Source organism: Cicer arietinum, chromosome 6 (genome assembly GCF_000331145.2).
Source record: "Cicer arietinum cultivar CDC Frontier isolate Library 1 chromosome 6, Cicar.CDCFrontier_v2.0, whole genome shotgun sequence".
NCBI classification, from domain to species: Eukaryota; Viridiplantae; Streptophyta; class Magnoliopsida; order Fabales; family Fabaceae; genus Cicer; species Cicer arietinum.
Genome location: NC_021165.2, coordinates 44,422,458 through 44,430,534, shown reverse-complemented (window position 1 = coordinate 44,430,534; position 8,077 = coordinate 44,422,458). Strand labels below are relative to the sequence as shown.

At 29.4% G+C, this 8,077-nt stretch overlaps 1 long non-coding RNA gene across 1 annotated transcript; it reads right to left on the bottom strand.

Moving 5' to 3' along the window:
• Positions 1-5,055: 5,055 nt before the first annotated feature.
• LOC113784785 (uncharacterized) lies at positions 5,056-6,014 on the bottom strand. The gene is made up of 2 exons (XR_003470931.2): positions 5,907-6,014; positions 5,056-5,389 (listed from the first exon to the last, which is right to left on the bottom strand). It is a non-coding gene; the product is annotated as an uncharacterized lncRNA (long non-coding RNA).
• Between the last annotated feature and the right edge of the window lie 2,063 nt (positions 6,015-8,077).

Below are 8,077 nucleotides of genomic sequence, written 5' to 3'. Positions count from 1 at the left end.
TAAATATCTATGAAAATATCACACCATAGCAAGCACACGTATAACGAAAATTAATCATAATTATTTATCAACATATATTTTAAAATGGCCTTAATACTAAATTAATTTTTTTAATTCCTATTTAATTAATGAACTAATTCATTATAAAAGTTGTGGTGTTACAATGATAATGAATCCCGTTCTCTCAAACCCATATACATACCAAATTCATCTATAGGATTGTCTATGACTAACATTCAATTGAGTCATACGCTTTCTCAAAATTCACTTTGAACAAAATTAACTCTTTCTTCTTTTTTGCCCCACTAACCACCTCATTAGCAATTAAGACCCATTCAAGATTTGTATACCTTTTAAAAATGTTGATTGCGATTCAACTATCACATTCCTAATTACCTTTTTTATTTTATTTGCCAATACTTTTGACAATACTTTATAGATACATCCCACTAAAGAAATCGGTTGAAAAGCTAACAATACCTTGGGGTAATCTTTCTTTGGAATCATAGATATAAATCAAACTCGATCATAAACCTCATGAAGTCATATTTGATGTTCTCCAAAAACTCATTCACAAAATCAAAATTCATCCTATCCGGACCTGAACATTTATAGCCTTCACAATCCTACACTGGCTATTTGACTTCCTTTTCACCAAAATCTACGAATAGAAAATTGGACTGAATAGGAGATATTGTTTTAAACTGCAAATTATCGAAGCCTAGTCATATTTGTGACACCCTAACCCCTAAAATAACATATATAATAACTTATACTAGATTTTTTGAATAAAATTCGCAGCGGATAAAGAAAATATATTTCTAAGGAAATAAAACTTTTATAAATCTAAGATATCATGTTTATCAAAATACAAAAGGAATACTTTAATTTTTTTCCTTCTATAAAACAAGAAGTCTCCATAAACTTGATTTAACTAGAATTTCTTAATTTAATTCCAAAAATTTACTAGTACTTATAAGGTTTTCATACAAATAATTGTTTCTAATTAAATAAATAAAAATACAACTTATGACTCTCATTTTCGATATCACCTATTAGAACGGGATCTCTCCCAAACTTGAACTTCAAGACTCATTAACTTGTAATAACTGCGATTTCGCAAACGCATAGCCAAACCAGTTAAACACAAACAACGAAGGAGGTGAGTTTCAAAATCATGTTGATAGTATAATACAAGTAAGAAGAACACGCCAACAATGATAATATAACTGCATCATTACACAAATATTCCTCAAGAAAATATCACATTAGAAAGTCAAAATCACTCAAAGAGAATCAATACATTTCAATATAACATCAAATCGTCTAAGAGAAATTATTATTGCATGTAATACATATTAGTCACAACAAAACAATCACAAGAAAATACAATGCTATGCATGATCTTATACTCTACTTCACAATGTGGTACCATTCTAACTCTGAAGTACTTGGTTAGGAGGCTGGATATTATGTCATCACTTGAGTTGACGAACAATTCAAATTAACCATGTCTTCATAGATCCCCTCAACTAATCCCGAGACACATATACACGACACTCGATGTAAACATGTGTTGCATGGTAACCCCCGACATTTGGAGTGCTACCTCCAAGTCACCTGAGATTCCCCATCTGAATACCTCCAAGGTCTAACAATCTTGCCTTAAGGCTCAATAATAGATTGCCACGATTAGGCTCAACTTAGTTGTACTTCCCAAAATCACTAGGCCTTCAGACCCTACCTATATGATGACAAAATAATCTCCACTTCAAAAATTATCAACATCTATTTCCTCCCCTCGTTGGTCTAGACTACTCCCTTAAGAGCATTATCTTTAGCACTAGTTGGAATAATCACTATTTCATCAACTATGGGGTTACTTCAAAATTCTCATCACAAATTTATAACATCATTATCATCAATCATACATCATTATCATCGAATAAACTTATATTGCACAATGTATCCATATTTTATTTTCACCTCACATAAACTCATCTAATCAAACATATGCACCAAATTCATTCTACATCCAATATCACAATAATTTCAAATACCACATATTTAACGAAATTAAATCAATTAACACCTTATAAATATTTATATTCCATATTTTAATTTCACAATTTCTATTTTTGCACATTAATTAATTTATCACTCAAAGGACTACTGTCGTTCGTAGCGAACTCCAAATGAATTATTGAGAAATACGGTTTTCTCGTTCATCTCACAATATATTGTACTCACGAATTTTAACGCGATCTCACCCCTTTACCTTATTTTGACGCTTTCTCAAACACAAAAAACAATAGGACTTTTCAACAGCAACTGCAGATGGCAACGTACAACGAACGAATCCGAATAAATAGCAAGATCATAAAATCGCCGAGACACGACTGATTAGTTATGTGGTGCATAAAAATCAATGTTAAATAATTAATAATAATTTTAGGAGCAAGAATAGAGTTAAAAAATGAGTAAAAAAATGCAAAGAATGTCTCACCGCCTCGTCATAGCGCCAAAAGAGTTTGACGTCAACTTCACCGAAAAACACAATGAGTAGTGTTTCTTAAAGGTTTCAACGAGGAGGATACAAAAATGTTGTTTGTTTCTTGAAACTGAGGTCTCAAAGCTTAAATCACAAGGGCAATTTCCATAAACCCAAATTATGTCTGAAGATTGAGGTCCAAATGGTCCAAAAAGTTGTGTGATGCTTGCTAATATCAAATATTTAGACGCAACATTAATTGTTGAAGAAGCTTAATTTAGTCAAAGTGATTGGATGCTATTCTATGGCTAAAGGGATGTCTGGTGATGTAAGAGGCATGGATTTAATGAGACATATTACATGGGCTTGGTCAAAGCAATTTTATATTATATGGATTTGGTCAAAGCAATCTCATGAACGATGCTATGTATTGACTTCGACAATGCAAGCCATCCTCTGTATATGGTAATTCTGGAAATACATGATATGTTCTGTTTGCGTAGCCTGTGTTGAACCCAATTATACTTTATTCGTATGCCTCTAATAAGCTTGACAAGAGATTGATTGTCTGCATCTGATAGTCACATTATCATATAAAGTATTTTATCATTTGACTCTAATTTATGATGTATGCTTTGAAAGAAGTCAACACTCTGATGAAAATCAATGCTCCGAAGAAAATAAAGCATTTGCGCATTCTCTGATGAACATCTATAATCTACTACTTGTTTGAAGGTCTTTAAGACATGCTTTGATCATTGTATCATATGATTTTATGTCTTCATACCAGATACATTGAATCAATTACAAGGATCTATTTTGGAAAGTTTTCTATGACAAATCAATCTCAAAAGATGTAATACGAAACTTCATGATATATGCTGATTTCTTGCAATCAAGACAACAACAACAAAAACCTTAAACGATCTCTATAAAATGATTTGCATTCTGCACTAGAAAAATAAGAAAGCACAACATGACAACGTTTTTCCTCAGATTCCATTTAACTCCTGAGCCAAAATTAAAATGCGGAAGAGTTATGAGCCACACATTTTCTTAAGATATTTTTGAAAATATGTTTAAGGAATCAAAGAATAGTCTTGATACATGATTAAGTTTTATTTAACTCCAAATCTAATGTTTTTAACTCCGAAAAGTTTAATCGTGCTTCCAAAAATTCGCAAATAAATTCGAGGAGGCATATTTAAAGTTTGGTAAAAAAATGAAGTTCGTCTTAATTTCGACTGTTGGGTAGTATTTACCCGAACACTCAAAACATAATAAAATTTCGATTAAAAGTTTCAGTGAAAATTTAACCATAGCTTTATAAATCCATTTTAAAAACTCTATCTCATTTTACGTTAAGTAGAATTCAAATCCCTTGAAACAATTTTAAAACCTACTACGCTCGTACATTACATTCAAAAATGAAAAACGACATGCCAACAAACCTGTCTTACTACAAGGGTACTTCATCTTTTTGGGGTCAGTTCTAAGACCATTCATTAGTGTGTTCCAAGTTGCATTTATTTTGTCACTTCTTCTTACATTTTTGGTGTTTGCATGTTTTGTCCCTTTAGCATTTCTTTTGCTTCCTTACAAATGAGAGAAATTTAAATTTATTAAGTGCAACTAGTGCAAGACATATAAGTGGTAGAAGAGGCATAATGTGTAGGGGAAGGGAATTTAAATGCAACATGTAGTTGTTAGTTTTTTTTTCCCTTTTTTTGTATTTGGCATAATCAACGACATAAATATTTGACATAAACATGCATCACTATTTAAAAGTTATAGGAATATACCTTTCTAACAAATGTCGGGGCATTAACTTCAATAGGAGAACCATTAAGTTGGGAAGATGCATTAATAGAAGATGCATTAACTAGGGTAAATACAATAGGTGCATTAACAAAATATGCATTAAATTGGGTACATCGAGAACCATTAACTACAGATGCATTAACAACAAATGCTTTAATTTGTTTTTTTGTTTTCTCTGTCATTCAAATGAAGGATATATTTGAAGATAACAAATGACTTGAATAACATGGTTAACAAATAACCCTAAAATATACATTTCTAAGTTGAGCAGATGGGTTCACTTGTTTGGTTTTACAATTCCTATTGTTACACCTCTTACGACCAAACCTATTTTATTTACATGGATTACGATTTTCATCAATTTCCTTTCTCGTTAACTTTTTTGGTCTACCATAACTTCTCTTATACTTGACAATTTTTTGGCTAGTGTATCAAATCTTTCAAGTAATAATAATGACAAGTAAAAAATTGTTTCCATTGGAATTGTTATTAATTTAATTACGCAATATAGTTGTGAACACTTAGCCGAGTAAAAAGTTAGATGATCAAACTTGTTACTCGAAGCATGTATGAATGTTAATTTCTCATAACACATGTTAATATCTTATATTCTTATAACAATATCGAAACATGAACATCTATTTTAGTTCCAATTATTACAACCTATTTCCCAAAAATCAAGTAATACCTAAGATCAATTATATGGTCATCAAACACAAAAGAGTTATAAGAACAAAAGTAGATGAATAATCAAACAATTTATAATTTCAAAAATAGTATATAAAAAAGAAAATCACATAGATTCAAGGAGGTTCATCTATGCCCTATTCAATAGGAATTTTTCTACTCATAATGTTTGAGAAGATATATATAAGGAGAAATAAGTATTACACATGAAGAGTGGGCAATTTAACCTCCAAAGTGTAGTAGTCTCTCCTCGTTTGCATTCAAAAGTCAAAACCTTTGTAAAATAGGGTCCACAAAACGCATATCATTGTATTGCTACAAGTTTGGGTCCAATGCTCTGATCTAGGAAGAAAGAAGTGACATGAAAAACACTTGGCTAGGCGCATGGCTCTGCGATGGGTGCAAATACGGTTTCAGAGTCTTCATCAAAGTTGTAGCTATAAATGTTAGCTTTCAAAGTGGTAGCTATAAAGGTTAGCTTTCTATAATTTTGATATGAATGATTGAAAGACTAAAATTAAGTTTGAACATGAAATTATTTATAGTCTCAATTATCGTATAGATCCACCAATTAATTGCAGTATAATCGCTAACAACTAATTGATTAAGAAGATGCAAAATGCGATCACTCCTAACATGTGATTAGAGCACTATGAAAATTTTATTGAACAATAAAAAATAATTAAAATAAAACTAGAATAGATAACTAAGATGTAGTAGAAGGTATCTCAATTAAAGATATCTCAATTAAAGATATCTCAATTACAAGATTCACCAACGACCCTAGAACATTGTTTAGTTATTATTGTAAAGAAAATCAAATCAAGAATAACGATGTTCATCAAGTTAAAAAGAAGGATAAAACTCGAGAATAAACTAAATTTTATTTAAAAATTTGACACTTTACTACAACTTCAAGCCTTCAAAATCTCTTTTGCTTCCTCTTCCTGATGGATGTGTGGCCTCTTTCCCCCTCTTTTTCTCCTATGTGCGGTTGTTTTTGTTCCTCCCCTTCTAAAACTTCTTCCTTTATTTTCTTAACGACAAATGCTTCTCAATTTATACCAATTCAAATCTCAACAGAATCTTTATAACAATTATAATATATAATAATATATAATAAATATAATAAAATAATATGTATTCATATTATAATTTATTGCATACATTAATTTCATCTCTTCATCTTCTCTACATAACAAAGAGTTGATTAATAGAAATTTATATAATAGCATATAATATTCCTAAAAATAACCCATAAAATATTCTAAAAAAATGCATTAAATTAGAGTTTATCAGCTCCTAATTGATAAATAGTTAATATAATTAAATAAAGATTTGTGACAACATAATAATATTGGATTATAATAACTAAATAAAAATATTTAATAAAATATTCCAATAATCTCCCACTTAGACAAAAATATATTAATAATTATATCAAAAATTCTTTAGGCATGCATCCAAATACTATTTATCTTTAGATTTGGTTTTTGCAATTTGGTCCACCTTATACATTAATAATGGAATCACAAGGACTCAATGACCACCACATCAAAGCATTTGATGACATAGATTGGATGAGTGACATAAAAATTTCATCCAATGCGATCTCCATATCATGCATATTTTCAACTTGTCCTACCGAATTTTCTTAGGTGCAAATTTAATTAATATTTGCACACATGATACATAAATAATAATAATAATAATAATAATAATAATAATAATAATAACAATAATAATAATAATAATAATAATAATAATAATAATAATAATAATAATAATAATAATAATAATGATAATAAACTTTATTTTTGAAGAAAATCACAACATAAAGTCAATATCCATTCTAAAATTATAGAACATAAAAGAACAAAGACTCCTACTAATCCAAAACATCCTAAATGATAACAACGATGCAAAAGACTTTAGGTGACAAGTATTTTATTTGTAGGTCAGCTAGCATAACATCTATCTCTATATGTTCTATTCTTCAACAACAATAATATGTATATTAATACACTTTATAAAAATTTGTCGAAACACTTTACGGTTGACTTATGTCACAATATAACTTCATTAATCTTTCAACATCTTTTACTATATGCAACCAAGTGACAAAAATAAATCAACCATTTTTTGAATTAAGTTTTCCACTTTATATAGACATCTAAAAGATCAAAGTCAAACATATTTGTGATCTCCAAATTGTTAGTTCTCTAATTTGTGAATATAAGATCTATTGTTCTCTTCAGAAATCCTTATGGTTGCTTTTGTAAGCAATTTAAACACGAGGTTCTCAAGTATCTGCCAAATGATCTTATTATATAATTTATTTTTGAATGCTATAAATAATTTAGATAAAAAATTTCTATATTAAATGATTTTATGAATTTCTATATTTTTTACTGGTAAAAAATTTAGATTAAAATAATATCTCTTTAGTGATTGAGGGTATCAGTATATTGTCTTTTGCATTGAATTTATTTATAATTTTACTGATATTTTTTTATAGCTTAATGACGCTGTGAAAATAATCTCTAAGTATCATAATGTTTCATACAAAAAAGGGCGTCCCAAAGATCTTACATCGCTAAACATCTGTTATAAATATCTTGGTTTCACACAACACGTCTATATCATTGATGACTAAGTAAAATAAAATTGATGCACTTTACTAAGAATATAACTTTTGTTCTACCGATCTTGTAATATCCACAATTCTCCACAATAGTAATCTAAAAAATAAATGAGATAATTACCTTATGTCTCTCAATTCACTGCTAACCAAATTAATCAACTCATACATTTACTTCAACAATATGCTTCCTCTTTTGAAAATCAATCTCAACCTACAAATCAAATTTCTCAAATTGCTGGAGTTTTCTCTAATCAACATAATTCTGCTTTAGGTAATATCTCTCCAAACTATTGGATTCTTGACATTGGTGCTGCCAAACAATCTAGATTACCTTTTCATGCTAGTAATACTAATTCTGATAACACTTTTGATTTGATTCATATGGATATTTGGGGACCCTTGTCCCATTCTTCTATTCATGATCATAAATATTT